This window comes from Bradysia coprophila, unplaced genomic scaffold, assembly GCF_014529535.1.
Source record: "Bradysia coprophila strain Holo2 unplaced genomic scaffold, BU_Bcop_v1 contig_94, whole genome shotgun sequence".
Lineage (NCBI taxonomy): Eukaryota > Metazoa > Arthropoda > Insecta > Diptera > Sciaridae > Bradysia > Bradysia coprophila.
In genome coordinates, this window is record NW_023504022.1 from 2965195 (window position 1) to 2972006 (window position 6812).

At 36.7% G+C, this 6812-nt stretch overlaps 1 long non-coding RNA gene across 1 annotated transcript; it reads right to left on the reverse strand.

Annotated features, from left to right (window-relative positions):
- Nucleotides 1–4455: 4455 nt before the first annotated feature.
- Nucleotides 4456–5021, reverse strand: LOC119084920. Its single transcript, XR_005089164.1, has 2 exons — nucleotides 4888–5021; nucleotides 4456–4828 (listed from the first exon to the last, which is right to left on the reverse strand). It is a non-coding gene; the product is annotated as an uncharacterized LOC119084920 (long non-coding RNA).
- Between the last annotated feature and the right edge of the window lie 1791 nt (nucleotides 5022–6812).

Here is a 6812-nt window from a genome sequence, read left to right on the forward strand (position 1 = left end):
CAAACTGGAAGACAAAATTGATTCTTTACAAAAAGAAATCAATAAGTCTAACTCCCGCATCAGATCTGATTCGCGAAATCGTAATAAGTCTAAATCTCCTAACCGAGATAAACAATCTCCTAGCGGATTTTGTAAAAGTCATTTAGACTACGGTAAACGGTCGTGGCGTTGTACACCACCTTGTTCTTATCCAGACAAGAGCAATATAAAAAAACGCAACCCAAAAAACTAAACAGCCAGTCAAACCAAGCGCAATTTGACGAAGGCAAAGACATAAGTCGCTTATACATTCAAGAAAAAAATACTGGAAATACTTTCTTAATTGACACTGGTGCCGACATATCAGTCATTCCACCAAGTTATAAAGAAAGAAGCCATGCTCCATGTCAATTCCAACTTCATGCAGCTAATGGTACTCCTATTAAGACTTATGGGAGCAAATCGGTCACTATTAATTTAGGCCTAAAAAGAAATATAAGATGGATTTTTATAATTGCAGACGTGCAACAACCCATCATTGGAGCTGACCTACTCCAAAAATTCGACTTACTCGTCGATATTAAAAACAACAGACTAATTGACAGTAAAACTTCAATTTCTTCTATCGGAACAACCGTTGGTACACGAAAAAATAAAAATTCGATTAAAACCATATCGAACATTTCAGTTTACTATCAATTAGTCAACGAATTTCCAGATATTCTTGACTTGACAAAATTTAAATCAAAAGTGAAAAAGCACAATGTTAAACATCACATCGTTACCAAATGTGCCCCACTTTTTGCAAAAGCTCGAAGATTACATCCCTCTAAGCTTCCAATAGCTAAAAAAGAAATCGACGATATGCTTAAACTCGGTATATGTCGCCCCTCAGACAGCCCCTGGGCAACACCATTACTGATAAAAGAAAAACCATCAGGTGGTTTTAGACCATGTGGCGATTACCGACGTTTAAATGCTGCAACGCAACCAGATCGATATCCAGTTCCAAACATCCAAGAATTTAACTATTTCTTGCATGGAAAAAAGATCTTCAGCGTTGTCGATTTAGTCAGAGCTTATAACCAAATACCCGTTCACGAAGACGACATACAAAAGACGGCAATCATAACACCGTTTGGTTTATTTGAATTTCCATTCATGACTTTCGGTCTATGCAATGCCGGTCAGACGTTCCAACGTTTTATGAACGAAGTCCTCAAAGAATTAGACTTCTGTTTCGTCTACCTTGACGATATTCTAATTGCTTCCGAAAATGAAGAAGAACACAAAAAACATCTCAAAATACTTTTTGCTCGCCTCAACGACTACGGCGTAGTTATTAACTTGCAAAAATGTGTTTTCGGACAAAAAGAAGTCAAATTCCTCGGATTTCTAATAAATGAACACGGAACAAAACCTCTCGACAACCGAGTTAAATCAATATTAGACTTTCCCTTACCGGATACAGTCACCAAGCTCAAACGATTTCTCGGTATGATCAATTTTTTCCGTCGCTTCATGCCACACGCCGCAGAAACACAACTACCATTGTTTTCTTGCATGAAAGGCAACATAAAGAACGATAAAACATCTATCACCTGGACTGTGACCATGATAGAAGCTTTCAACAAATGTAAATCAGATTTAGCAAACGCAACTTTGCTAGCGCACCCTAAAACTGACGCACCTATCGGTTTACATGTCGATGCTTCCGATTATGCACTTGGAGGTGTAGTTGTTCAGTTTGTCAATAATAAATGGCAACCTTTATCATTTTATTCACAAAAATTAAATACTGCACAGCTTAAGTATTCAACTTATGATAAAGAACTCTTAGCCATCTATGAAGGAATTAAACATTTCCGACAAATTTTAGAAGGAATGGAATTTACGATCTTCACAGATCATAAACCATTAGTTCATGCCTTCACTCAAAAAGCTGACAAAGCAACCCCTCGTCAAATACGACAACTAAACTACATATCTCAGTTTTCAACTGATATTCGACATCTACCTGGAAAGAAAAATGTTGTTGCTGATGCAATGTCTCGAATAGAAACATTGAACATAGTACATTCAATATCACTTGATAGCTCAATTGATTATAAATTACTAGCCGAAGCCCAAACCAGAGATATGACGGTAATCGACAAAGTAAAAAAAGACACGAGTCTTAAAGTTATTAAAACGGACTATCATGGTACAGACATATTTTGTGATATATCAACTGGAAACTTGAGACCGATTGTTCCTCCTGATTTTCGCAAAATTGTTTTTGACAAAGTCCATAACTTTGCTCATCCAGGAATCAAAGCTTCTACAACTACGATAAAAAAAGATTTCGTTTGGCCAACTATGATCAAAGACATTCGAAATTATTGTAACAGCTGTATTCCTTGTCAGAAGACCAAAGTCTCACGACACAACTCGTCGCCAATCACACCGATTGATATGCCGAATCAAAGATTCGATCATGTCCATTTAGACATTGTGGGTGCACTCCCTAATTCAGAAGGATTCAAATATGTCCTAACATGCATCGATCGTTTTACAAGATGGCCCGAAACAATCCCTATGGAAAACCAAACCGCTGAAACATGCGCTAAACAGTTTTTCTTCCATTGGATTCCTCGCTTCGGCGTGCCAGAAGTTATAACAACCGATCAAGGTAAACAATTCGAATCAGATTTGTTCGCCGAATTAAATAAACTTCTTGGAACAAAGAGATTGAGAACAACAGCCCACCATCCTCAAGCCAACGGAATTCTTGAAAGATGGCATCGGATTGTTAAAGGAGCAATCAAGTGTCATTCAACACCTGATTGGATGAAAACGCTCCCTATCGTGATGTTAGGATTACGTTCAATAATTCTACCTCACATCAACGCTTCTGTTTCAGAAATGGTATATGGTACAAATATCCGTTTACCATACCATTTTTTCCATCATACAGAAGAAGATCTTTCAAAAGATCCAAGTTCTTTCGTTGAAAAGTTAAAACGACATATGAATGATTTACAGCCTGTCCCAAGCGCTAATCATCATAAACAAAAAGTTTTTCTTTTCAAGAACTTAGATACTTGTACTCACGTATTCGTCCGTACCGATGGTTATAGAAAACCCCTACAACCTAATTATGAAGGACCATACGAAGTAATCAAAAGAGATACTAAATTTTTCACTCTTAAAATTAAGGGAAAAGAAAAAGTTATCTCTATCGATCGACTAAAGCCATGTTACGAAATTCCGTTGCTCAACGAAATTTTTAAACAAACTAAACATGTAACTTTTGCAAACGATCTAGTACACTATTCTCTAAATGCCTATAAAAGCGGCAACAATATTTGAGAAAAGTACATTCACTTCTAGTCGTTCGAAAGAACAACAACTACAAGTAAATAAAATAAAATATTTAAATAAAAAATGATGGAAACACTTAAAGACGCAAACACCGGTCTAAAGTGTATCATTGATACCGGAAGTCCATTTTCATTATTCCCACAATTTGAAATCAATGGACGATATACATCCCTATCTATATACAACGGAAATCAAATCCTTCCAATGTATGAAAAAATAGAAAAGAATATAAAGATCAAAAATATCAATTATTCGTGGCGTTTTTACACCGCCAATATTGATGAAATAATTTTGGGTGCTGATTTTATCGCAGCATACCAAAATCAAAATACATAAATCAATTGAAAAATTGACTTATATTCAAAAATCAATTATAAAATCCAGAATCACCAGCATCATACGATACAATGATCATCAAAATCAAACAAACATTTGGAAAAACATAAATCAAAATCGCCAATAAGTTCCTTTCATAATTTGGTTGGTCAAATGGAATCAAAAGAATTCACGCCTCAAATGGATACCGAAACCTGATCCTAGGGGGGAAGTGTGTGGTAACTCGTCAACACTCGCCAACACTCGACAACATATCAATTCATCACAGTATGCCAATCAAATGATTCCAGACATAGTAGACATTGTATCCCCTATATATACGGTGTATTTGTTAGACTAAGATTCATTCAAATATATGGATTCAAACTGAAAGCATCTTGCCTTTTCGTTCCCCATAATGCTAAGTACATTCATGTTCCGAACTCACATTACCATATGGTCAGTCATACGAAATAACGTATTACAACAGTTTGTCTTCAAATGGATTTAACGTCAGACTTCAGGATGTATATCACAGGTCCCAGAAGATCACTGGATGCGAGGGTACGAGAAATAAGCTTCCGTCTCACAAATATACTTAATGATTCAGTCGCCACTCTCGACGAAATCGTTTCTCAAAGCTGAAGAACACGCCATCGTCTGATAAATCTGATCAAACAGATCTATATGCGGTTTTGCGTCTAAGCACAAAAAATGTTCATTACAAGTCGATCGGTGTTCACAGTCATGGCGTTGATACTGCGAACCACGTTAATACAATGCACAACGTAATCTCAATTCTAAGACCACAACTTCTTTATTCAACTCAATAAAACAAAATTCAATTAATCCAAGATTGAATTTGCTTTGCTGTACATATGTTCGTGCTGGTATTAACGCATGCTATTAATATACGTGGACAAAGGAATTTCGGACACTGCGGGCAAAATGGGGCACGTGGTACTACAGGTGGTGCTGGTCTTGGGTTAATAACTTCACTCGTTCCTGGGAATGTGCAAGGACATCCAGCAGTTGGACAGTTTGACACGCATGCTGGACAATATGGTTCCAACTCACTTGCTGTACATCCAAATTTCCTGTCGCAACAAGTTGGAGGATATGCCGGAGTGCGAGATGCACTATCACTGCTACTACTGTCTACATCGGTTGCCTACAATTTTTGAAATTATTTTCCTTCTCGACTCAAACAGATAAAAAAAAACACCTTACCGTAGCAACGACGGCTAGAAGAGCAACCACAATAAAATGTTTCATGGCAGGAAAATTAGCACTGACTGTTCGATCTGCTTAGTAAACATTCGTTTTTATATCACTCAGGACGATGATTTTTCTTTTTCCTGAACATTTGAACAAATATTTTTGAGAACGAAATTTTTGGAACACAGCAACGTGTTGATCTACTTTTTTAAAACGAATAAAGCAAACAATGAACAAGCAAAAATGATCTGATAGCAGGGCATATTTATCAAGATAGTAAAATTCGAGGCGATCGAAAACGTACAAAATTGTTCTTTTTTCTTAAATTTTCCAATTAAGTAGAGCTTGTTCAACCGAAAGTTTACTCCTGTCTTGTGAACGAGTGTGATGGAAGCAACTGATGACGGGCAGTTCCATACAGTCGTCGGACCGCCATCACACTCAAATATAGAAACAGCTTCTTTAACCTGTCTCATACGGCTATCCATATGTTACCGATAACGACGACTTAAATAATGACAAGCTCCAGGTAATATGGTCCTTTATATATAGAAAAATGCACGTTAAAAAAATTGAAGTACAAGATTTGAAATCAACAGATTAAAAATACTTTGATCGATTAAAGTAATAGACTCGATAATAATACTGGTCATATGCTTGCCATCTGTAACAGGTTAACCCACATCTGTGCAGCCACAGAAGACGAATCGGCACAACACTACCTTTCTGTAAAAAGTGGGTCCATCGTTTTGTGTCAAGAAGTGTTATCTTTGAGTAACAATGATAAATGTTTGTGGTGATGTGAACCAATTACACAAATTTACACAATCTGCAAAGGTTTCTCTTACACTCTTCCACTGAAAAAAAAATTTCGTCAACATATGTCCAGTATGTATGAAATGGCTGGCAGAGAGCTTCATTTCTGCCTTACTTCGGATATGTATATTCCAACGTCTGACATGTATATCTTACATAAGGCTTACTATCAGGTCAGGTCAACCTGAAAATTTCAGGTCAGGTCAATTTCAGGTCAGGTCAAAACTGACCTGAAACCTGAAATTAACCTGATAACCTGACCTGAAAATTTTCAGGTTGACCTGATATTATTATTCAAAATTTTTGGCAAATGTAGATTCGTTGGTGAAATTTTTTTTGAATCGGACACACCATTTTTGTTTCCGAACGTTTATGGTGCTATCGATAGGGAATTTCAAGGTGATCATTTCGTAGAAGAAGAATTTTTTTTTAACGACCTCTCCAGCTCAGGGCGACTCTAAGAAAATTTGAAAATTTCAGAATCATGACTTTTTCAGAAAATTTTACCCCGAAATGAAACGACCCGCGCGATTTTGATCTATTGGTAGTTTGTAGAGAATTGACAGACGATTCTAATAAAAGTATCGTCGGGTCGAAAGGTTGTAGCTGTGAGTCAGGGTGAGGAATCAAAGTCCAATTTTATGGTTTTGTCAATGAGCACCCCAACTGATTTTTCATTTTATTGGCTTAAAATGAAGGCTAGCACATCCCATTTAACATATCAAAAAATTGGGAGGGGGTTTTTCAATTTTTTCAACAAATCTTAAAAAACTTTCTTATGGGTGCCCACATTCCTGAGATTTTTTAATGGAAATGTATGGGAAGTTCTCCTAAAAATGAAATTAATTGCTATATATCAGTTGTCTCTGGTCTACCGAACAATTATTTGCACTAACAAGAAATTTAACATTTTTATTTTGTGAATGTGGACAACTTTGACTGATTTTCTCACCATCGGGAAGCTTTCTTGTCATGTCTAGCTCATCCACTGCTGGGTATAGCTTCATTTGCTACTATATCGCATAGCCTGAGACCGCACCTTTCCAAAAATACCAAACTTGCCCTATTCGCTATCTGGCTTGTATTCTTTACGATGTCATTCGTAGTCATTCGGTGACCAG